The sequence below is a fragment of the Agelaius phoeniceus genome, chromosome 1 (assembly GCF_051311805.1).
Source record: "Agelaius phoeniceus isolate bAgePho1 chromosome 1, bAgePho1.hap1, whole genome shotgun sequence".
Classification (NCBI taxonomy): domain Eukaryota; kingdom Metazoa; phylum Chordata; class Aves; order Passeriformes; family Icteridae; genus Agelaius; species Agelaius phoeniceus.
Window position 1 is genome coordinate 154,834,635 of NC_135265.1, and position 26,135 is coordinate 154,860,769.

At 54.2% G+C, this 26,135-nt stretch overlaps 1 protein-coding gene across 2 annotated transcripts in view; it reads right to left on the reverse strand.

The window, feature by feature from the left end:
- Positions 1–26,135, reverse strand: part of BOP1 (BOP1 ribosomal biogenesis factor) — a 104,157-nt gene that overhangs the window by 64,701 nt on the left and 13,321 nt on the right. The window lies entirely within an intron of this gene.

Genomic DNA, 26,135 nt, shown 5'->3' on the forward strand with positions numbered 1-26,135 from the left:
GCCGGAATTCCAGAGCCCCCCTTGCCCGAAATTCCAGAGCCCCCTCTCCCGAGGGCCTCGGGAAGAGCCTCCCTCCCGCTGCCAGAATTCCAGAGCCCCCCTTTCCCGAAATTCCAGACTCCCCCTTTCCCCAGGCCCTCGGGAAGAGCCTCCCTCTCTCCTGCTGCCGGAATTCCAGAGCCCCCTTTCCTGAAATTCCAGACCCCCCTTTCCTGAAATTCCAGAGCCCCCTTTCCCGAAATTCCAGAGCCCCCTTTCCCCAGGCCCTCGGGAAGAGCCTCCCTCCTTCCCACTGCCGGAATTCCAGAGCCCCCTTTCCCAAAATTCCAGACTCCCCCTTTTCCCGAAATTCCAGAGCCCCCTTTCCCGAGGCCCTGGGGAAGAACGAGGCTCCCTCGCACTGCCGGAATTCCAGGCCCCCCTTTCCCGAAATTCCAGAGCCCCCTTTCCCGAGGCCCTCGGGAAGAGCCTCCCTCCTTCCCAGTGCCGGAATTCCAGAGATCCCCCTCTCCCGAAATTCCAGAGCCCCCTTTCCCGAAATTCCAGAGCCCCCTTTCCCGAGGCCCTCGGGAAGAGCCTCCCTCCCTCCCTGGCTCCCTCCCTCGCGCTAAAGCGGCAGCGCCGCTGCTCCCGTGCGCTCCGAGCAGGCTCCGCTCGTTAAAAGTTATGGATGGAAAAGGGGAAAAAAGGAAAACCAAAAAAAAAAAAAAACTGGGAAAAGCTCCGGCGGGAGCGGGGGAGGGGAGGGTGAACAATGGGATAAGCGGGATAACAACAGCCGGGATAACAACGGCCGGGATAACCGGGATAAGAACACCCGGGATAACAACAGGGATAGCAACAGCCGGGATAACAACACCCGGGATAGCAACAGCCGGGATAACCGGGATAACAACAGTATAACAGCCGGGATAACAACAGCCGGGATAACAACACCCGGGATAGCAACAGCCGGGATAATAACCGGGATAGCAGCCGGGGTAACACCTGGGATAAGAATACCCGGGATAACAACAGCCGGAATAACGACAGGGATAGCAATACCCGGGATAGCAACACCCGGGATAACAACAGGGATAACAACAGCCGGGATAAGGGGATAAGAACTGGGATAACAACAGCCGGGATAGCAGCCGGGATAAGAACCGGGATAACAACACCCGGGATAGCAGCCGGGATAAGAACCGGGATAACAACACCCGGGATAGCAGCCGGGATAACGACAGCCGGCATAACAACAGCCGGGATAACAACAGCCGGGATCACAACACCCGGGATAACAGCCGGGATAAGAATAGGGATAACAACAGCCGGGTTAACAACACCCGGGATAACAATAGCCAGGATAGCAGCACCGGGGCTAACAATACCCGGGATAACGACACCCGGGATAACAACACCCGGGCTAAGAGCAGCCGGGCTGGGTAACGGGAGCGGGAGGCGCAGGCACAGCTGCCCCAGCGCGGCTGCCCCGGTTCCCGGCCGGGCTTTTCCCAGCTGGTTCCAATCCCGCACCCTCGCCCAGCTGGGGCCGCGATCAAAGGAGCCGCGCCCGGCGGCATCCGGGGCTGGAGCGGCCCCCGCGCCCGCGGGGCTGCACCTGCAGCCCTCACCCCGCGGGTCCATGGATCCGATCCTGCAGCCCACGGATCCATGGATTCATGGATTCATCCCTCACCCCACAGATCCGTCCCTCACCCCATGGATCCATGGATCCGATCCTGCAGCCCACGGGTCCATGGATCCATCCTGCAGCCCACGGATCCATGGATCCATCCTGCATCCCTCACCCCATGGATCCATGGATCCGATCCTGCATCCCACAGATCCATGGATCCAATCCTGCATCCCACGGATCCACGGATCCGATCCTGCAGCCCTCACCCCGCAGGTCCACGGATCCATCCTGCAGCCCACGGATCCAATCCTGCATCCCACAGATCCATCCCTCACCCCACAGGTCCATCCCTCATCCCTCACCCCACAGCCATGGATCCATCCCTCACCCCACAGATCCATGGATTCATCCCACAGCCATGGGTCCGTGGGTCCATCCCTCACCCCACGGGTCCATGGGTCCATCCCTCACCCCACAGATCCACGGGTCCATCCCTCACCCCACGGGTCCATGGGTCCATCCCTCACCCCACGGGTCCATGGATCCATCCCTCATCCCTCACCCCACAGATCCACGGGTCCATCCCTCACCCCACGGGTCCAAGGATCCATGGATCCATCCCTCACCTCACAGATCCACGGATCCATCCCTCACCCCACGGGTCCATCCCTCATCCCTCACCCCACAGATCCACGGGTTCATCCCTCACCCCATGGGCCCATGGATCCATGGGTCCATCCCTCATCCCTCACCCCACAGATCCACGGGTCCATCCCTCACCCCACAGATCCATGGATCCATCCCTCACCCCACAGATCCATGGATCCATCCCTCACCCCACAGATCCACGGGTCCATCCCTCACCCCACGGGTCCATGGATCCATCCCTCACCCCACAGATCCACGGGTCCATCCCTCACCCCACGGGTCCAAGGATCCATGGATCCATCCCTCACCCCACAGATCCATGGATCCATCCCTCACCCCACAGATCCACGGGTCCATCCCTCACCCCACGGGTCCATGGATCCATCCCTCACCCCACAGATCCATGGATCCATCCCTCACCCCACAGATCCACGGGTCCATCCCTCACCCCACGGGTCCATGGATCCATCCCTCACCCCACAGATCCACGGGTCCATCCCTCACCCCACGGGTCCATGGATCCATCCCTCACCCCACAGATCCATCCCTCATCCACAGATCCATCCCTGATCCACAGATCCATCCCTGACCCACGGATCCATCCCCGATCCACAGATCCATCCCTCATCCACGGATCCACCCCTGACCCATGGATCCACCCCTGATCCATGGATCCACCCCTGACCCACGGATCCACCCCTCATCCACAGATCCATCCCTGACCCACGGATCCACCCCTGACCCACAGATCCACCCCTGACCCACGGATCCATCCCTGATCCACGGATCCACCCCTGACCCACGGATCCATCCCTGACCCACGGATCCATCCCTGACCCACGGATCCACACCTGACCCACGGATCCATCCCTGACCCATGGATCCATCCCTGACCCACGGATCCATCCCTCATCCACGGATCCACCCCTGACCCACGGATCCACCCCTGACCCACGGATCCACCCCCGATCCCCAGTCCATCGTCCTTGCCCCACTCCCCTTCCCAGCCCCAGGGAGGATTTTCCAGAGCCGCTGGAGTTTCCCTGCCAGCATTCCAAGGCTTTAGGGACACAGGGCCCCGCTGCCCCCAGCCCCGGGAGCCAATCCCAGGGGGATTTTTGGGATCTGGCAGATCCTGGGATCATGGAATGCCCTGGCTGGGAAGGGAAGGGCCATGGGAACAGCGTTTCCAAGGAAAAGAGTGAGGGAAGCTGAGCTCCTGTCAGGGGGGAGCAGCTGGGATTGGGATAATGGGATAATGGGATAATGGGATAATGGGATAATGGGATAGGGGTTGGGATCCATGGGATGGGATAATGGGATGGGATTGGGATTGGCATCATGGCATGGCATGGGATCCATAGGATGGGCTGGGATCCATATGATGGGATGAGATCTATGGGATGGGATGGGATCCATGGGATGGGATCCATGGGATGGGATGGGATCCATAGGATGGGATGGGATCCATGGGCTGGGATGGGATCCATGGGATGGGATGGGATCCATGGGCTGGGATGGGATCCATAGGATGGGATGGGATCCATGGGCTGGGATGGGATGGGCTGGGATCCATGGGATGGGCTGGGATCCATGGGATGGGATGGGATCCATAGAATGGGATCCATAGGATGGGATCCATGGGATAGGATCCATAGGATGGGATGGGATCCATGGGATGGGATGGGCTGGGATCCATGGGATAGGATCCATGGGATGGGATGGGATCCATAGGATGGGATCCATAGAATGGGATCCATAGGATGGGATCCATGGGATAGGATCCATAGGATGGGATGGGATCCATGGGATGGGATGGGCTGGGATCCATAGGATGGGATCCATAGAATGGGATCCATAGGATGGGATCCATGGGATGGGATGGGATGGGCTGGGATCCATGGGATGGGATGGGATGGGCTGGGATCCATGGGATGGGATGGGATGGGCTGGGATCCATGGGATGGGATCCATGGGATGGGATGGGATGGGCTGGGATCCATGGGATAGGATCCATGGGATGGGATGGGATCCATGGGATGGGATGGGATAATGGGATTGGGAAGAGATCCATGGGGTTGGGATTGGGATGGGATCTCTGGGATGGCGGGAGGGAAGCAGGGCCGGGAGCGGGGCCGTGGCCTCTGGCAGCCGCCGGAGCAGCAGCGGGAGCCGGGAAAAGCCATTCCAGGGACTTGGCTCCGGAGCAAAGGCACGGCCACGCCCCGGGAGCTGGACACGCTCCAGGGATCTGGAGACGTTCCAGGGATCTGGACACGCTCCAGGGATCTGGACACGCTCCAGGGATCTGGAGACGTTCCAGGGATCTGGACACGCTCCAGGGATCTGGAGACATTCCAGGGATCTGGAGACATTCCAGGGATCTGGAGACATTCCAGGGATCTGGACACGTTCCAGGGATCTGGAGACATTCCAGGGATCTGGAGACACTCCAGGGATCTGGACACATTCCAAAGATCCGGCCCGTTATTCCCAAGCTCTCCAGGGATCTGGACACATTCCAAAGGTCCAGCCCGTTATTCCCAAGCTCTCCAGGGATCTGGACACATTCCAAAGGTCCAGCCCGTTATTCCCAAGCTCTCCAGGGACCTGGACACATTCCAGAGGTCCGGCCCGTCATTCCCAAGCTCTCCAGGGATCTGGACACATTCCAGAGGTCCGGCCCTCCGCTCCCAACGCCCTCCACACATCCAAACTTTGGCTCCCGGCGCACTCCAGGGATCCGCCCTTCGCTCCCAAACACATCCCAGGGATTTGGAGCACCCCAGAGAGCCGGCCCTGCATTTCCAAGCACATTCCAGAATTCCAGCCCTGCATTCCCAAGCACGTTCCAAGATTCCATCCCTGTATTCCCAAACACATCCAGAATTCCAGCCCTGTATTGCCAAACACATCCCAGGATTCCAGCCCTGCATTCCCAAACACACTCCAGAGATCCAGCCCTGCATTCCCAATCACATTCCAAGATTCCAGCCCTGCATTCCCAAACTCATCCCAGAATTCCAGCCCTGTATCCCCAAACACATCCCAGAATTCCAGCCCTGCATTCCCAAACACATTCCAAGATTCCAGCCCTGCATTCCCAAACTCATCCCAGAATTCCAGCCCTGTATCCCCAAACACATCCCAGAATTCCAGCCCTGCATTCCCAAACACATCCCAGAATTCCAGCCCTGCATTCCCAAACACACTCCAAGATTCCAGCCCTGCATTCCCAAACACATCCCAGGATCCAGCCCTGCATTCCCAAACACATTCCAAGATTTCAGCCCTTTATTCCCAAACACATCCCAGGATTCCAGCCCTGCATTCCCAAACATGGAATCTTGCCCATGGGATCCTGGCCTTGGAATTCTGGCCTTGGGATCCTGGGGAGAGATCCTGGCCATGGAATCCTGGCCTTGGGATCTTGGCCCCGGAATCCCGGCCATGGAATCCTGTTCACGGGATCCTGTCCATGGAATGCTGTCCCTGGGATCCTGGATTCCCTGGAATGCTGTCCATGGGATCCTGGCCATGGGATCCTATCCGTGGGATCCTGGCCCTGGAATCCTATCAATGGGATCCTGACCATGGAATCCTGTCCATGGAATCCCATCCATGGAATCCTGACAATGGAATGCTGCCCATGGGATGCTGGCCCTGGAATCCTATCCATGGGATCCTGTCCATCGGATCCTATCCATGGGATCCTGGCCATGGAATGCTTTCCATGGTTTCCTGGACATAGGATCCTATCCATGAAATCCTGGCTCTGGAATCCTGTCCATGGGATCCTGTCCATGGGATCCTATCCATGGGATCCTGGCCATGGAATCCTGACAATGGAATCCCATCCATGGAATGCTGGCCCTGGGATCCTGTCCATGGAATGCTGTCCACAGGATCCTGTGTCTGGAATCCTATCCATGGGATCCTGGCCATAGAATCCCACCCATGGGATCCTGTCCATAGGATCCTGTCCCTGGGATCCTGTCCATGGGATTCTATCCATAGGATCCCATCCATGGGATCCCATCCATGGGATTCTGTCCATGGGATCCTGCACTGCTCTGGCCAGGAAGGGATTTCAGGGCCCATCCCATCCCAACCATCCCACAGGCAGGGAACTTCCCAATATCCCGGGCGGATCCAAGCTGTCCCAGGCCAGTGCCAGGCCAGGACCCCAGCCCCAGGAACGCCGGGAATTGCTTGGGAATTGCTTGGGAATTGTTTGGGAATTGTTTGTTTGGGAATTGTTTGGGAATTGTTCATTTGGGAACTGTTTGGGAATTGTTTGTTTGGGAACTGTTTGGGAACAGTTTGGGAATTGTTTGGGAACTGTTTGGGAACAGTTTGGGAACAGTTTGGGAATTGTTTGGGAATTGTTTGGGAACAGTTTGGGAATTGTTTGGGAACAGTTTGGGAACAGTTTGGGAATGGTTTGTTTGGGAACTGTTTGGGAATTGTTAGGGAATTGTTTGGGAACAGTTTGGGAACTGTTTGGGAATTGTTTGGGAATTGTTTGGGAACTGTTTGGGAATTGTTTGGGAACAGTTTGGGAACTGTTTGGGAATTGTTTGGGAATTGTTTGGGAACAGTTTGGGAACTGTTTGGGAATTGTTTGGGAATTGTTTGGGAACAGTTTGGGAATTGTTTGGGAACAGTTTGGGAACTGTTTGGGAATTGTTAGGGAACAGTTTGGGAACAGTTTGGGAACAGTTTGGGAATTGTTTGGGAATTGTTTGGGAACAGTTTGGGAACAGTTTGGGAACAGTTTGGGAATTGTTTGTTTGGGAATTGTTTGGGAACAGTTTGGGAACAGTTTGGGAACAGTTTGGGAATTGTTTGGGAACAGTTTGGGAATTGTTTGGGAACAGTTTGGGAATGGTTTGTTTGGGAACAGTTTGGGAACAGTTTGGGAACAGTTTGGGAACAGTTTGGGAACAGTTTGGGAATTGTTTGGGAACAGTTTGGGAATGGTTTGTTTGGGAACAGTTTGGGAACAGTTTGGGAACAGTTTGTGAATTGTTTGGGAACAGTTTGGGAACAGTTTGGGAACAGTTTGGGAATTGTTTGGGAACAGTTTGGGAACAGTTTGGGAACAGTTTGGGAATTGTTTGCGAACAGTTTGGGAACAGTTTGGGAATTGTTTGTTTGGGAATTGTTTGGGAACAGTTTGGGAACACTTTGGGAACAGTTTGGGAATGGTTTGGGAACAGTTTGGGAACAGTTTGGGAACAGTTTGGGAACACTTTGGGAATTGTTTGGGAACAGTTTGGGAATTGTTTGGGAACACTTTGGGAACAGTTTGGGAACAGTTTGGGAATTGTTTGGGAACAGTTTGGGAACAGTTTGGGAATTGTTTGGGAACTGTTTGGGAACAGTTTGGGAACACTTTGGGAACAGTTTGGGAACAGTTTGGGAACAGTTTGGGAACACTTTGGGAACAGTTTGGGAACAGTTTGGGAACAGTTTGGGAACACTTTGGGAACAGTTTGGGAATTGTTTGGGAACAGTTTGGGAACAGTTTGGGAACAGTTTGTGGCGGCCGCGCTGCGCCGGCGGCAGCAGCAGCAGCAGCTCCGAGCCCTCGCTATCTGCCGGCCCTTGCCAGGGATTGTTTTGTTCCAGGGTTTTTCCAGGAATCCCAGCTCAGGCCGGAGCTGTTTTTTTGGGATGAGCTGTGCTCGCTCCTGGATGAGCAGAGAGGAACCCGAACTGCCCGCGAGGGACGGGGAGCAGGGACTGCACCTGGAGATTCCCAAAGATTCTGCGGGAAGAGGCAGAGCCCCAGGACGGGAAAAGGAGGGGGGAATTCCCACAGGGAGGCTCCTTCCCAAGGGAAAATCCACGATTTTCCAGCTCCAGCTCCTTGCCAGGATGATCCTTGCCCTGCTCCTGCCTTTTCCCGGGAATTCCCAAAGCTTCCTGGCTGGAGCTGGAATCCCAGGGATTGTCCCACTGGGAATGGGATGAATCCCACAGCTCTTTCCCGAATCCCACCAGGCCACGCTTCCAGCTCCGGTTTTCCCAGATGAATCCATCCCCAGGGAATGGGATCAGCCAGGATCTGGATTTGGGATTATCTGGGTTTGTTTTGGGTTTTTTCCCTGTGGATTTGATCCCATTTTGCCCCAGTTTGGGGTTGGCTCAGCAGCTCCCTCTGTTTTCCCCATGGAAACCTCACTGGGAGCACAGCTCCATGGATGGAATCCTGGAATTCCCGAGGCTGGAAAAGCCCCAGGAGCCGCCCAATCCCGGCCTCCTCCGAGCCCTGGCCGCGTTCCCCAGCGCCACATCCACAGGGAACCCAATCCCGGGGACGGGGGCTCTGTGCCAGGCAGGGAACCATTCCCAAAAATTCACCCTCGGGATAACGAGTCCCATGCCCGGCTCCCCCTGCCAACGCCACATCCCAGCAAAGCCGGGGAAACCGGGGGGAACGAGGGCGGCGGGGCCGATTTCCAGCGGAATTTGGGGCTGTTTTCCACTGGAATTTCCGGGCAGCTCCCGCCGGTGTCGGATCCACCCCCATGACGAGAGCTCCGAGGAATCCGAGCGGGCACCGGCGCCTCCGGAGCTCCCCCGGGATCGTCCGGGCCTGGCACCGGAGCATCCCTGGCCACGAGTCCTGCACATGGACTCCGGTCAAGGCAGCGCTAACAAATTCCATCAAAATCCATTAAAAAAAATTCCATAAAAATCCACCCAAACAGAGGAACCCCCCCCCCCGCCTCTTTCCTTCCCGAGCTCTAAATCCGGACTCGGCCGTCGCCACGGCAAAAAACCAGGAATCTTCCCAAAATATCTGCGGGATCATCTGAGCCAGAGGCAGCCCTGGGTGCGATCCACAGCCCAAAGTTTCCCCTCTGGATGCTCCCTGCGGGGCAGCAGCAGGAAATTCGGGATTGGGAGGAGTGGGAATGAGAATTCCCCAAAGTTCTCTGGCTGGGGATATTCCCGGGAATGGGGGCAGCAAATCCTGGGGTTCCCTGGCTCTGGGAATATTCCTGGGAATGGGGGCAGCAAATCCCCAAAGTTCTCTGGCTGTGGATATTCCCGGGAATGGGGGCGGAAAATCCTGGGGATTTCTGGCTGGGAATATTCCTGGGAATGGGGGCAGCCAATCCCGGGGTTTCCTGGCTGTGGATATTCCCGGGAATGGGGGCAGCCAATCCCGGGGTTTCCTGGCTGTGGATATTCCCGGGAATGGGGGCAGCAAATCCCAGGGTTTCCTGGCTGTGGATATTCCTGGGAATGGCAGCAAATCCCGGGGTTTCCTGGCTGTGGATATTCCCGGGAATGGGGGCAGCCAATCCCGGGGTTTCCTGGCTGTGGATATTCCCGGGAATGGGGGCAGCAAATCCCGGGGTTTCCTGGCTGTGGATATTCCCAGGAATGGGGGCAGCCAATCCCGGGGTTTCCTGGCTGTGGATATTCCCGGGAATGGGGGCAGCCAATCCCGGGGTTTCCTGGCTGTGGATATTCCTGGGAATGGGGGCAGCCAATCCCGGGGTTTCCTGGCTCTGGGAATATTCCCGGGAATGGGGGCAGCCAATCCCGGGGTTTCCTGGCTGGGAATATTCCCAGGAATGGGGGCAGCCAATCCCGGGGTTTCCTGGCTGGGAATATTCCTGGGAATGGGGGCAGCCAATCCCGGGGTTTCCTGGCTGGGAATATTCCCAGGAATGGCAGCAAATCCCGGGGTTCTCTGGCTGTGGATATTCCTGGGAATGGGGGCAGCCAATCCCGGGGTTTCCTGGCTGTGGATATTCCCAGGAATGGGGGCAGCCAATCCCAGGGTTCCCTGGCTCTGGGAATATTCCCAGGAATGGGGGCAGCAAATCCCGGGGTTCTCTGGCTGTGGATATTCCCGGGAATGGGGGCAGCCAATCCCGGGGTTTCCTGGCTGTGGATATTCCCGGGAATGGGGGCAGCCAATCCCGGGGTTTTCTTACTGTGGATATTCCCGGGAATGGGGGCGGCCAATCCCGGGGTTCTCTGGCTGTGGATATTCCCGGGAATGGGGGCGGCAAATCCCGGGGTTTCCTGGCTGTGGATATTCCTGGGAATGGGGGCAGCCAATCCCGGGGTTTCCTGGCTGTGGATATTCCCGGGAATGGGGGCAGCCAATCCCGGGGTTTCCCGGCTGTGGATATTCCTGGGAATGGGGGCAGCCAATCCCGGGGTTTGTGGGAAATGATCCCGAGGCCTGGAATGGGCTCCGGGCTCTGGCTGCCTCCGCACATTCCCAGAATCCGGAGCCTGGTGAGGTGGGAGCTTGGAAAAGCACCAGGGATGGAGGACGGGAGCGGCTCCAGGGCCCCCCGGTTTGGGATGGGAATGGGGTGAAAATCCTGGGAATGTGGAGTTTGGGATGGGAATGGGGTGAAAATCCTGGGAATGTGGAGTTTGGGATGGGAATGGGGTGAAAATCCTGGGAATGTGGAGCTTGGGATGGGAATGGGGATGGGGAATGGGGAATGTGGAGCTTGGGATGGGAACGGGGTGAAAATCCTGGGAATGTGGAGTTTGGGATGGGAATGGGGTGAAAATCCTGGGAATGTGGAGCTTGGGATGGGAATGGGGATGGGGAATGGGGAATGTGGAGCTTGGGATGGGAACGGGGTGAAAATCCTGGGAATGTGGAGTTTGGGATGGGAATGGGAATGGGGTGAAAAATCCTGGGAATGTGGAGCTTGGGATGGGAATGGGGTGAAAATCCTGGGAATGGGGAGCTTGGGATGGGAATGGGAATGGGGAATGGGGAATGGAAATGGGAATGGGGAATGGGAATGGGGAATGGGGTGAAAAATCCTGGGAATGCGGAGCTTGGGATGGGATGGGAATGGGGAATGGGAAATGTGGAGTTTGGGATGGGAATGGGGTGAAAATCCTGGGAATGTGGAGTTTGGAATGGGGAATGGGAATGGGAATGGGAATGGGGAATGGGAATGGGGAATGGGAATGGGGAATGGGAATGGGAATGGGGAATGGGAATGGGGAATGGGGAATGGGGAATGGGAATGGGAATGGGGAATGGGAATGGGGAATGGGGAATGGGAATGGGGAATGGGAATGGGGATAATGGGAATGGGGAATGGGAATGGGGAATGGGAATGGGAATGGGAATGGGGAATGGGGAATGGGGAATGGGGAATGGGGAATGGGGAATGGGAATGGGAATGGGGAATGGGGAATGGGAATGGGGAATGGGAATGGGAATGGGAATGGGGAATGGGAATGGGGAATGGGAATGGGAATGGGGAATGGGAATGGGGAATGGGAATGGGGAATGGGAATGGGAATGGGAATGGGGAATGGGGAATGGGGAATGGGGAATGGGAATGGGGAATGGGAATGGGGAATGGGGAATGGGGAATGGGAATGGGAATGGGGAATGGGAATGGGAATGGGGAATGGGAATGGGGAATGGGGAATGGGAATGGGAATGGGGAATGGGAATGGGGAATGGGGAATGGGAATGGGGAATGGGGAATGGGAATGGGAATGGGAATGGGAATGGGAATGGGAATGGGGAATGGGGATGGGAATGGGAATGGGGAATGGGAATGGGGATAATGGGAATGGGATTGGGAATGGGGAATGGGAATGGGGAATGGGAATGGGGAATGGGAATGGGAATGGGGAATGGGAATGGGGAATGGGGGAATGGGATTGGGGGAATTTTAGGAATTTTGGAATATGGGAAAGGGGATTGGCAATCCCGTCCCTCTGGATCTCCCATTCCCGAATTTGGGATACAGAATTTATGACAATTCCCTCCCCTCCAGGCAGAATTTTTGGGAAGACATTCCAAACCCGGCCGGCAGCACGGAGCGGAAAAATTTCCAGGAGAGAGAGGAAAAAAAAGCAGGAATATAAAAACAGCAGGAATATTAAAAAAAGCAGGAATATTTAAAAAATGCATGAATAGAAAAAAAGCAGGAATCCAGAAAATTGCAGAAATATGAAAAAGCAGGAATACATATAAAAAAAGCAGGAATATTAAAAACTCTCGGAATATGAAACAAAAGGAGGAATATAAAAAAAAGCAGAAATATAACAAAAAAGCAGGAATAGTAAAAAAATAACAGAAATATTGAAAAAGCAGGAATTGTAAAAAACCCAGAAATATTTAAAAAGCAGGAATTAAAAAAAAACTGGGAAAAAAAGCAGGAATATTTAAAAACCCCAGGAGTATGAAGAAAAGCAGGAATAGGAAAAAAGAAGCAATAGGAAAAAGGCAGGAATAATAAAAACCTGGAATAAAAAAGACCTGAGGAATAGGGAAAAATGCAGAAATGTGACAAAAAGCAGGAATTTTAAAAAAAGTAGAAAATAAAAGAAAAAAGGTGGAATATAAAAAAGAAGCAGGAATAAAGAAAAGCTGGGATACAACAACAAAAAAGCAGGAATAGAACAGAAAAGGAATATAATAAAAAAGAAGAAATATAATAAAAAAGCAGGAATAGAACAGAAAAGGAATATAATAAAAAAGAAGAAATATAATAAAAAAGCAGGAATGTAACAAAAAAAAAGGGAATATAATAAAAAAGCAGGAATGTAACAAAAAAAAGGGAATATAATAAAAAAGCAGGAATAGAACAAAAAAGAAAGAATATAAAAAAGCAGGAATATAAAAAAGCAGGAATATTTTTAAAAAAGCAGGAATATTAACAAAAGCAGGAATATTAAAAAAAAGCAGGAATATAAAAATAAAGCAGGAATATAAAAAGAAAGCAGGAATATTAAGAAAAGCAGGAATATTAGAAAAAAAGCAGGAATATTTCAAAAAAAGCAGGAATAGAAGGAAAAGCAGGAATATTAAAAAAGGTGGAATGTTACAAAAAAAGCAGGAATATTTCAAATAAAGCAGGAATAGAAGGAAAAGCAGGAATTAAATAAAGGTGGAATATTAAAAATAAAAGCAGGAATATACAAAAAAACCCAAAAGCTGGAGTATTAAAAAAAGCAGGAATATTAGAGAAAAAAAGCAGGAATATTAAAAAAAAAGCAGGAATATTAGAAAAAAAGCAGGAATAGAAGGAAAAGCAGGAATTAAAAAAGGTGGAATATTAAAAAAAAAGCAGGAATATTAAAAAAAAAGCAGGAATATTAAAAAAAAAAAGCAGGAATATTAAAGAAAAAAAGCAGGAATATTAGAAAAAAAGCAGGAATAGAAGGAAAAGCAGGAATTAAAAAAAAGGTGGAATATTGAAAAAAAAAAGCAGGAATATTAAAGAAAAAAAGCAGGAATATTAAAGAAAAAAGCAGGAATATTAAAAAAAAGCAGGAATATTAAAAAAAAAAAGCAGGAATATTAAAATAAAAGCAGGAATATTAAAAAAAAAGCAGGAATATTAAAGAAAAAAAGGCAGGAATGTTAAAAAAAAAGCAGGAATATTAAAAAAAGGCAGGAATGTTAAAAAAAAAGCAGGAATATTAAAAAAAAGCAGGAATATTAAAAAAAAAGCAGGAATATTTCAAATAAAAGCAGGAATATTAAAAAAAAAGAAAAGCAGGAATATTAAAAAAAAAGGAATATTTAAAAAAAAGAAAAGCAGGAATATTAAAAAAGAAGGAATATTAAAAAAAAGCAGGAATATTAAAGAAAAAAAGCAGGAATATTAAAGAAAAAAAAAGCAGGAATATTAAGAAAAAAAAGCAGGAATATTAGAAAAAAAGCAGGAATAGAAGGAAAAGCAGGAATTAAAAAAAGTGGGAATATTAAAAAAAAAGCAGGAATATTAGAAAAAAAAACAGGAATATTAAAAAAAAAGCAGGAATATTAGAAAAAAAAAAGCAGGAATATTTAAAAAAGGTGGAATATAAGAAAAAGCAGGAATATTAAAAAAAAAAGCAGGAATATTAGAAAAAAAAACAGGAATATTAGAAAAAAAAGCAGGAATATTAGAAAAAAAACCAGGAATATTAAAAAAAAGCAGTAATATTAAAGAAAAAAAAACAGGAATATTAAAGAAAAAAAGCAGGAATATTTAAAAAAAAAAGCAGGAATGTTAAAAAAAAAGCAGAAATATTTAAAAAAAAAAGCAGGAATCTTAAAAAAAAAACCAGGAATATTAAAAAAAAAAAGCAGGAATATTTCAAATAAAAGCAGGAATATTAAAAAAAAAAAGCAGGACTATTAAAAAGGTGGAATATAAATAAAAAAAGAAATGGGAATGTAACAAAGTGAGGCAAGTTTCCGCTGGCTGCGGTCAGGGCAGGCTCTGGCTGAGGTCATTCCTTCCACACGGAAAAAGCTTTTCCTGCCCAAATTGGGCAGTTTAACCCTTCAGGGGCCGGGCCGGCACCGTTAACCCTTTGTGGGTACCTGAGGGGGGATCGGGTGCATCTCCCACCCCCAAAAGCAGATTTGGGACAATTCCAGCCTCGGGTTTTGACAATTTTCAGCCTCGGTTTTCCCCATTTTCAGCCCCTTTTTCCCAAATTTCAGCCTCAGATTTCCCGAATATCCAGCCTCAATTTTCCCAAAATCCCAGCCCTTTTATTCCACTTTTCAGCCTTTTTTCAGCCTTACTTTTCCCAATTTCCAGCCCCATTTTCCCCATTTTCCAGCCTCAGTTCTCCAAATTTCAGCCTCAGTTTTCCCAAATTTCAGCCTCAGATTCCCCAGATTCCAGCCTCAGATTTCCCAAATTCCAGCCCCTTTTTCCCAAAATTCCAGTCCCATTCTTCCAAATTTAAGCCTCGGTTTTCCCCAGTTTCAGCCCCACTTCTCCCGAATTTCCAGCCTCAGTTTTCCCAAATTTCAGCCTCAGATTTCCCCAATTTTCAGCCTCAATTTTCCCCAAATTTCAGCCTCGGTTTTCCCAATTTCCAGCCTTGGTTTTCCCAGATTCCAGTCTCAGATTTCCCAATTTCCAGCCTCAGTATTCCAAATTCCAGCCCCATTCTCCCAACTTTCTGCCCCTTTTTTCCCCAATTCCAGCCTCAGTTTTCCCAAATTCCAGCCTCAATTTCCCCAATTTCCAGCCTTGGTTTTCCCATATTCCAGCCTCAGATTTCCCAAATTTTCAGCCTCAGTTTCCCAAATTCCAGCCTCAGTTTTCCCCAAATTTCAGCCTCATTTTCCCCAAATTTCAGCCTCAGTTTTTCCAAATTTCAGCCCCATTTTCCCCATTTTCCAGCCTCAGTTCTCCAAATTCCAGCCCCAGTTCTCCCAGATTTCAGCCTCAGTTTTCCCAATTTTCAGTCTCAGTTTTCCCAAATTTTCAGCCTCAGTTTTCCCCAAATTCCAGCCTCATTCTTCCAAATTTCAGCCTTGGTTTCCCAAATTTCAGCCTCAGATTTCCCAAGTTTCAGCCTCAATTTTCCCACTTTCCAGCCCCTTTTTCCCAATTTTCCAGCCTCAGTTCTCCCCAAATTCCAGCCTCAGATTTCCCAAATTCCAGCCTCAGTTTCCCCAATTTCCAGCCCCATTTTCCCCATTTTCCAGCCTCAGTTCTCCAAATTTCAGCCTCAGTTTTCCCAAATTTCAGCCTCAATTTCCCCAATTTCAGCCTCAGATTTCCCAAATTCCAGCCTCAGTTTTCCCAATTTCCAGCCTCAGATTTCCCAAATTCCAGCCCCATTTTCCCCAATTTCCAGCCTCAGTTCTCCAAATTCCAGCCCCACTTCTCCCAAATTTCAGCCTCAGGTTTCCCAAATTTCAGCCTCAGATTTCCCAAATTCCAGCCTCAGTTCTCCAAATTCCAGCCTCTACTTCTCCCAGATTCCAGCCTCAGATTTCCCAAATTTCAGCCTCAGTTCTCCCCAAATTTCAGCCTCATTTTTCCCAAATTTCAGCCTCAGTTTTCCCCAATTTCAGCCTTGGTTTTCCCAAAATCCCAGCCCTTTTATTCCACTTTTCAGCCTTGCTTTTCCCAACTTTCTGCCCCTTTTTTCCCAATTTCACCCTCAGGTTTCCCCAATTTTCCAGCCTCAATTTTCCCAAATTCCAGCCTCAGTTTTCCCAATTTCCAGCCTCAGTTCTCCAAATTCCAGCCCCATTCTCCCAGATTCCAGCCTCAGTTCTCCCCAAATTTCAGCCTCAGTTTCCCCAAATTTCAGCCCCACTTCTCCCAGATTCCAGTCCCTTTTTCCCAAAATTCCAGCCCCATTCTTCCAAATTTGAGCCTTGGTTTTCCCAAATTCCAGCCCCAGTTCTCCCAAATTTCCAGCCTCAGTTTTCCCAAATTTCAGCCTCAGATTTCCCCAATTTTCAGCCTCAATTTTCCCCAAATTTCAGCCTCGGTTTTCCCCAATTTCCAGCCTTGGTTTTCCCAGATTCCAGCCTTGCTTTTCCCAAAATCCCAGCCCTTTTATTCCACTTTTCAGCCTTGCTTTTCCCAACTTTCAGCCCAAAGTTTCCCAATTTTCAGCCTCAGTTTTCCCGAATTTCAGCCTCAGTTTCCCCCAAATTTCAGCCTCAGTTTTCCCAATTTCCAGCCTCAGATTTCCCAATTTCCAGCCTCAGTTCTCCCCAAATTTCAGCCTCAGTTTCCCCAAATTTCAGCCCCACTACTCCCAGATTCCAGCCCCTTTTTCCCAAAATTCCGGCCCCATTCTTCCAAATTTCAGCCTCGGTTTTCCCAAAATTCCAGCCCCATTCTTCCAAATTCCAGCTTCAGTTTCCCAATTTTCAGCCTCAGTTTTCCCAAATTTCAGCCTCAGTTTTCCCCAATTTCCAGCCTCAGTTTTCCCAAATTTCAGCCTCAGTTTTCCCCAATTTCCAGCCTCATTTTCCCAATTTCCAGCCTCAGTTTTCCCAAATTCCAGCCTCAGTTTTCCCCAAATTTCAGCCTCAGTTTTCCCCAAATTTCAGCCTCAGTTTCCCCAATTTCCAGCCTTGGTTCTCCCAGATTCCAGCCTCAGATTTCCCAAATTCCAGCCCCTTTTTCCCAAAATTCCGGCCCCATTCTTCCAAATTTCAGCCTCGGTTTTCCCAAAATTCCAGCCTCATTCTTCCAAATTCCAGCTTCAGTTTCCCAATTTTCTGCCTCAGATTTCCCAATTTTCTGCCTCAGATTTCCCAATTTTCAGCCTCAGTTTTCCGCAGGAGCCGCAAGATCCGAAGGGAGCGCGGGCAGGGAAGGGGGGAGAGGCTGGAAACGCTGGAAAAGTTCGGGATGGGATCCCAGGGAGGGAAAGGGGCAGAGGCTGGAGAAGGCCAGGATCAGATCCCGCCAGGGCCTGTGAGGGAGCGATTGTCGGGATGGTCGGGATGGTCGGGATTGTTGGGATGGTCGGGATTGCCGGGATTGCTGGGATTGCTGGGATGGTCGGGATGGTCGGGATTGCTGGGATGGTCGGGATTGCTGGGATGGTCGGGATTGTCGGGATGGTCGGGATGGTTGGGATGGTCGGGATTGCCGGGATGGTTGGGATTGCTGGGATTGCTGGGATGGTCGGGATTGTCAGGATGGTCGGGATTGCCGGGATTGTTGGGATGGTCGGGATGGTCGGGATGGTCAGGATTGCCGGGATGGTCGGGATGGCCGGGATGGTCGGGATTGCTGGGATTGTTGGGATGGTCGGGATGGTTGGGATGGTCGGGATTGCCGGGATGGTCGGGATGGTCGGGATTGCCGGGATTGTCGGGATTGCCGGGATGTTCGGGATTGTTGGGATGGTTGGGATTGTCGGGATTGCTGGGATTTCCGGGATGGTCGGGATGGTCGGGATTGCCGGGATTGCCGGGATGGTCGGGATTGTCGGGATTGTCGGGAATGCCGGGATTGCTGGGATGGTCGGGATTGTCGGGATGGTCGGGATGGTTGGGATTGTTGGGATTGTCTGTTGGGATGGTCGAGATGGTCGGGATTGTCGGGATGGTCGGGATGGTCGGGATGGTCGGGATTGCTGGGATGGTCGGGATTGCCGGGATGGTCGGGATTGTCGGGATGGTCGGGATGGTCGGGATGGTCGGGATTGTCTGTCGGGATTGTCGGGATTGCTGGGATTGCTGGGATGGTCGGGATGGTCGGGATTGCTGGGATGGTCGGGATGGTCGGGATGGTCGGGATTGCCGGGATTGCTGGGATGGTCGGGATGGTCGGGATGGTCGGGATTGCCGGGATTGCTGGGATGGTCGGGATTGTCGGGATTGCCAGGATGGTCAGGATGGTCGGGATTGCCGGGATTGTTGGGATGGTTGGGATTGCCGGGATTGTTGGGATGGTCGGGATTGCCGGGATGGTTGGGATGGTTGGGATTGTCAGGATGGTCGGGATTGCCGGGATGGTCGGGATGGTCGGGATTGTTGGGATGGTGGGGATTGCCGGGATTGCTGGGATTGTTGGGATTGTCGGGATGGTCGGGATTGCCGGGATGGTTGGGATGGTTGGGATGGTCGGGATGGTTGGGATGGTCGGGACGGTTGGGATGGTCGGGATTGTCTGTCAGCATTGCCGGGATTGTTTTACAGCGGCAGGTGGCGGAAACAGCAGGAGAATAACGGGAATAACGGGAATAACAGGAATAACGGGAATAACGGGAGCAGCCGCTGGAAATCCCGGATCAGAGCTCGGCCCCGGAATGGGAGTGCCCCGATCCCTCGGGAATGGGGGTCAGGGACGGGAATTCCAGGGGGTTTTCCCAGGAAAGGCCTCGCAGGGGGGGTGGGACAGCCCCTCCTGAGCCCCAAATCCGGGATGGGACCCGCGGCTGCTCGGGATCACCGGGAAATTGGGATTGTCCCAGGTGGGAATGGGCAGAGCAGAGGCACAGCTGGGAAGGGGGAAAATGGGAATGGAGAGTGGGAAAAGTGGGAATGGAGAGTGGGAAAATCGGGATGGAGAGTGGGGAAAATGGAGCTGGAATTTGGGAAGAATCAGTGTTGAAAGCTGGGAAACTGAGGCTGAAGGCCGGGTAAACCCATCCCTGTTCCCAGCCCCATTCCCAATCCCCAAATCCCGAGCAGCTGCTCCCAGCCCCATTCCCAATCCCCAGCCCCTCATTCCCAACCCTCCATCCCCATCCAGCTGCAATCATTCCCATTCCCAATCCCAAATTCCCATTATCCCATTCCCATCCAGCTGACCCTAGCCCCATTCCCCCAATCCCAACCCTCCATCCCCATCCAGCTGCTCTCATTCCCAATCCCAATCCCAAATTCCCATTCCCAATCCCATTATCCCATTCCTCCATTTCCAATCCCCATTATCTCATTCCCATTATCCCAATCCCCCATTCCCATTCCCAGTCCATTATCCCATTCCTATTACCCATTCCCATTCCCCCATTCCCATTATCCCATTCCCCCATTATCCCCATTCCCCCATTCCCATTATCCCAATCCCGCATTCCCATTCCCAGTCCATTATCCCATTCCTATTACCCATTGCCATTATCCCATTCCCCATCCCCATTATCCCATTCCCCCATTATCCCCATTCCCAATCCCCATTCCCCCATTCCCCAATCCCCTTCACCCCATTCCCAATGCCCATTCCCCCATTCCCATTCCCCCATCCCCATTCCCCCATTATCCCATTCCCCCATTATCCCATTCCCAATCCCCATTCCCCCATTCCCCAATCCCCATCACCCCATTCCCATTATCCCATTATCCCATTATCCCATTCCCCCACTATCCCATTCCCCCATTCCCCCATTATCCCATTCCCCCATCACCCCATTCCCCCATTCCCATTATCCCATTCCCCCATTCCCCCATTATCCCATTATCCCATTATCCCATCACCCCATTCCCCCATTATCCCATTCCCGTTCCCCCATTCCCCCACTATCCCATTATCCCAATCCCCATTCCCCCATTATTCCCATTCCCCCATTCCCCCACTATCCCAGTCCTGGCCAGCCCGGCAGCCCCGGAGCACGCGCGGGGCCCCTCCGGCCACGCTCCGGCGGCTCTCTCGGTCAGGAAGCGCTGCCAGCGGCGCATTCCCGCCGTTCCTCACTATTCCCGCAGTTCCTCACTATTCCCGCAGTTCCTCACTATTCCCGCTGTTCCTCACTATTCCCGCAGTTCCTCACTATTCCCGCAGTTCCTCACTATTCCCGCTGTTCCTCACTATTCCCGCCGTTCCTCCCCCTCCCGCTCCTCCGCTGGCTCCGGCCCTCGCAGCTCCCGATCCCGCCGGGAGCGGCTGCGGAGGAGGGAACGGCCTTGGAAGCGCCGCCGAGCCCTCATCCACCACCCATCCCTCCATCCATCCATCCATTATCCCGACATCTGGAATTGTCATTCCGGGAGGAAACGGAGCCCCCCGGCCGCTTCCTCCCGCCGGCAGCCCCGGCACATCCATCTCCGCTCCGGCCGGCAACGGGAACGCCGCCCGCCGCAGCGCCGGGGGGGGACCGGGGACAGAGCGGGGCACCGGCACCGGGGATAGAGCGGGGAGCCGGGATCGGGATCGGGGACAGACCCGGGGGAGCCGGGATCGGGGCCAGCCGGGATCGGGATCGGGGGCAGCCCCGGGGCACCGGGATTGGGATCGGGGACAGCCCCGGGGGAGCCGGGATCGGGATCGGGGACAGCCCCGGGGCACCGGGATTGGGATCCCGGGGGCAGCCCCGGGGCACCAGGATTGGGATCGGGGACAGCTTCGGGGGAGCCGGGATCGGGATCAGGGACAGCCCCGGGGCACCGGGATTGGGATCGGGGACAGCCCCGGGTCACCGGGCTCTGTGCCAGCCCCGGGAGCCGGGATCGGGCTCTGTGCCAGCCCCGGGTCACTGGGAGCAGGAGCTGGGTCAGAGCAGGGAGCCGGGATCGGGCTCTGTGCCAGCCCCGGGTCACCGGGAGCAGGAGCTGGGTCAGAGCAGGGAGCCGGGATCGGGCTCTGGGCCAGCCCAGGGAAGTGGGATCGGGATCCGTGCCAGCCCCGGGAGCCAGGATCGTGTCCCTGCCATTCCTGTGACCCGGGACTGGCCCGGTGCCATGGCCGGGAGCCGGGCCGGGCTCTGTCCCACCCCTGTGACCCGGGACTGGCTCTGTCCCATCCCTGGGACCCGGGACTGGCCTGGTGCCATCCCTGTGCCCCGGGACTGGCCCGGTGCCACCGCTGGGAGCTGGGCCGGGATCTGTCCCATCCCTGTGCCCCGGGACTGGCTCTGTCCCGCCCCTGTGACCCGGGACTGGCCCGGTGCCATTCCTGTGACCCGGGATCGGCTCTGTCCCACCCCTGTGACCCGGGATCGGCTCTGTCCCACCCCTGTGACCCGGGACTGGCCCGGGGCCATTCCCAAAGACCCGGGACTGGCTCTGTCCCACCCCTGTGCCCCGGGCCTGGCCCGGTGCCATTCCTGTGCCCCGGGATCGGCTCTGTCCCACCCCCGTGCCCCGGGACTGGCTCTGTCCCACCCCTGTGCCCCGGGATCAGCTCTGTCCCACCCCTGTGACCCGGGCCTGGCCCGGTGCCATGGCAGGAGCCGGGCTCGCTCCGTGTCCCCCGTGGGGCCGGGGCCGGGGCCGGGCCGGGATCTGCACCATCCCCGGGATCTGCGCTCACTCTGTGACCGGGGATCTGGCCCGGGGCCATCTCCGGGAGCCGGGATCGCTCCGTGCCACCCCAAACACCCGGGATCGGCTCTGTCCCACCCCAAACACCCGCGATCGGCTCTGTCCCATCCCAAACACCCGGGACCGGCTCTGTCCCACCCCAAACACCCGCGATCGGCTCTGTCCCACCCCAAACACCCGGGACCGGCTCTGTCCCACCCCTGTGCCCCGGGATCGGCTCTGTCCCACCCCAAACACCCGGGACCGGCTCTGTCCCACCCCTGTGCCCCGGGATCAGCTCTGTCCCACCCCAAACACCCGCGATCGGCTCTGTCCCGTCCCTGTGCCCCGGGACTGGCCCGGGGCCATCCCTGTGCCCCGGGATCAGCTCTGTCCCACCCCTGTGCCCCGGGACTGGCTCTGTCCCACCCCTGTGCCCCGGGACCAGCTCTGTCCCACCCCTGTGCCCCGGGATCAGCTCTGTCCCACCCCTGTGCCCCGGGCCTGGCCCGGTGCCACGGCAGGAGCCGGGCTCGCTCCGTGTCCCCCCGCGGGGCCGGGGCCGGGGCCGGGGCCGGGCCGGGAGCGCCGCCGCCGCTGCAGCCGCCGCTTGCCGGGAACGCGGCCAGGCGGGAGCGGGGCCAGGACGGCTCCGTGCGGAGCGCGGGGGCAGCTGCAGAGGAAAGCGCTCCCGGGGGCCGCCGCGGAGCTTTTGCAGCTTTTCCAGAGCTGCTGCTGCTGCTGCTGCTGCCGGCCGGGAGCCGCAGGTGCCGGGAATCGCAGACAGCCCCGGGATGCGGGGAATTCCGGCATCGGATCCGCGGAGTCCCGACAGCCCGGGATGGGGACCGGCCGGGAATTCCATCCCCGCAGCCTCACGGCCGGGAACTGCGGCCCAAAATCCCAATATTCCATAGGAAGCCATTCGCTGTTTCCCATTTCACACCAAATCCCTCGGCGGCACTCCCAGAAAAAGGCCAGGAAAAGGCTCAGGGATCTGCTGGAATTCCCATTTTCCAGCTGAACGTTCCCAGGGCCTGGCGATCCCAGAGCGCCCCCAGGGATCCTCCCCTGCCCCAGAGGCGGCACCGGCGGCGGCTCCGGGATTGATCCCAAACGCAGCTCTGGAAAACCCGGCTGGACAAACAGGGCTGGGCTGGAAGGAGCTGCAGGAACCTGGGTTTACCCGGAATCCCCAACCCACGGGATCCCGGGAAGGCTTTGGGATGGATTTTAGGGATGATCCCATTCCCGTGGGGCACGGAGCAGACCCGGATTCCGTGGGAATTCCATCCCAGGCAGGAATTCCCTCCCAAAATCCCATAAATCCGGGGAAAAGCCGAGCCTGGGGGAATTCAGGAACATCCCAGGCTGATCCTGGGTGGAATTGGTGCTGACGGAGCCACGGAAAACCAGGAACGCCACCAGGACAGCCCCAGGCACGGCAGAGCCTCCTCCAACAAATTCAGCTTTTCCAGCAGAATCCCATGAGGAATTCCATGATCCCACATCCACAGGGACGGGAATTCCGGCCCTGGCCAGCCCTTTCCAGGAGGAATATTCCCAGAAATCCCCCCTAACCCCTGCTCCAAGGCACTGCCTGAGGCCGTTCCCTCGATTCCAAAGGATTCTGAGGATTCTGATATCCCAAAATTTCCATTATTTTACTGAAATCCAGGGAAAACCACTCACATTTTCCTAAGGAAATCCCACTTTATCCCAGCACATCTCCCAAAATTCCCTCCCTGGGTTAATCCCGGCGTTCACAGGGCGAAATCCAGGGAAAACTCTCATTAGGACGGGGTCAGGAGTTAATTGGGATTGGGATACGACGGAGCCATTCCCGAAATTCCGGGGTAAGGAGCCCCAAGCCCGAATCCCGGTGTTTTCCCGAGTTTTGCCCGGGGTTTTTTTGGGAACAAAGGCCCGGGAATGGCTCAGGGCCGGGATCAGCGCTCCCCCCTCTGGCAGCTCCAGGGATGCATTCCCGAGCTTTTCCAGCATTCCCAAAGTGATGATTCCAGAGAAATCCCCATGGACCCCGCTCCGGGGCGGCCCTGGCTCAGGAGGGTCCTCTGGGAAAAGCTCCAGGATCTCCCTGGGGGTGTTGGGATCCCGCTGGAATTCGGCAGCGCCATCCTGATCCCAATCCTGATCCTGATCCCATTCCTGATCCTGATCCCATTCCTGATCCTAATCCCGATCCTGATCCCATTCCTGATCCCAATCCTGATCCTGATCCCAATCCTGATCCTCATCCTAATCCTGATCCTGATCCCATTCCTGATCCCATTCCTGATCTCAATCCCATTCCTGATCCCATTCCTGATCCTGATCCCATTCCTGATCCCATTCCTGATCCTGATCCCATTCCTGATCTCAATCCCATTCCTGATCCCAATCCCATTCCTGATCCTAATCCTGATCCCATTCCTGATCCTGATCCTAATCCTGATCCTGATCCCATTCCTGATCCCGATCCCAATCCTGATCCCAATCCCATTCCTGATCCTAATCCTGATCCTGATCCCATTCCTGATCCCAATCCCATTCCTGATCCTGATCCCATTCCTGATCTCAATCCCATTCCTGATCCTAATCCTGATCCTAATCCTGATCCTGATCCCATTCCTGATCCCATTCCTGATCCCAATCCCGATCCTGATCCCAATCCCATTCCTGATCCTGATCCCAATCCTGATCCTGTTCCCATTCCTGATCCCAATCCCGATCCTGATCTCAATCCCATTCCTGATCCTGATCCCATTCCTGATCCCAATCCCATTCCTGATCCCAATCCTGATCCTGATCCCATTCCTGATCTCAATCCCATTCCTGATCCTAATCCTGATCCCATTCCTGATCCCATTCCTGATCCTGATCCCATTCCTGATCCCAATCCCGATCCTGATCCCAATCCCCATTCCCCATTCCCCATTCCTGATCCCATTCCCATTCCCCATTCCCATTCCCCATTCCCATTCCCAATCCCATTTCCCATTCCCCATTCCCCATCCCGATCCCATTCCCCATTCCTGATGCCATTCCCATTCCCCATTCCCATTCCCATTCCCAATCCCATTCCCATTCCCATTCCCATTCCCCATCCCGATCCCATTCCCGGTGTATCCCAGCCCTTCCCAGGCCGTTTTCCAGCTGTAATTCCGGAATTCTCCCCCTCCTCCCTGTGGCTCTGTCCCGCTCAGGCCTGCGGCTCCCGGGGCCTTTTCCAGGAGAATTCCGGGCTCCGGCCGCCCCCGGAGCGCCGGGAATTGCCAGGGCCGGTAATGGATTGAGCAGGGATTGGGGAAGGGCCCGGCCCTGCTGCAATTCCAGAGCTCTTCCCGAGCTTTTTCCAGCCTGGGAGCCGGGACAGGCTCAGGGAGCCCCTGGAATTCCTGAGCAGGAGCGCGGGGAGCGATCCCACACGGAACCTGCAGCGCTCCCGGAATTCCCAGAGCCGACACGGAGCCGGAAATCAGGGAATGGCTGAGCTTGGAAAAGGCCAACCCCGGCCTTGTCCCCATCCCACACCCACAGGGATGGGAATTCCAGCTGGGAATGGGGGATCCTAACCCAGAATTCCAGCTGGGAATGGGGGATCCCAGCCCAGAATTCCAGCCGGGAATGGGGATCCCAGCCTGGCCACATCCACAGGGATGGGAAATCCTGGGAATGGGGATTCCAGCCCGGAATTCCAGCTGGGAATGGGGATCCCAATCCAGGATGAGCCCCAAGAGCTGTTCCAGACTTTTCCCAACTCCATCATTTTTCCCTGGACGCCAAATCCATCAATTCCATCTCAAATCCATGAAAAATTCCAGCCAGGAACGGCAATTCCAGCCTGGCCACGGCCACAGGGATGGAAATTCCTGCTGGGAATGGGGGATCCCAGCCCAGAATTCCAGCCAGGAATGGCAATTCCAGCCCATGATTCCAGCTGGGAATGGGGGATCCCAGTCCAGAATTCCAGCTGGGAATGGGGAATCCTAACCCATGATTCCAGCTGGGAATGGGGGATCCTAACCCAGAATTCCAGCTGGGAATGGGGGATCCTAACCCAGAATTCCAGCTGGGAATGGGGGATCCCAGCCCAGAATTCCAGCTGGGAATGGGGGATCCTAGCCTGGAATTCCAGCTGGGAATGGGGGATCCCAGCCCATGATTCCAGCCAGGAATGGCAATTCCAGCCTGGCCACATCCACAGGGATGGGAAATCCTGGCAATGGGGGATCCCAGCCCGGAATTCCAGCCCTTTCCAGGTGAATATTCCCAAGAATCCCAGCCTGAGGCCGTTCCCTGGTCCTGTCCCATTCCCTGGGAGCAGATCCCGCCCTGGATCCCCTCAATCCCGATTTTCTCCGGGATGAGCCCCAAGAGCTGCTCCAGACTTGT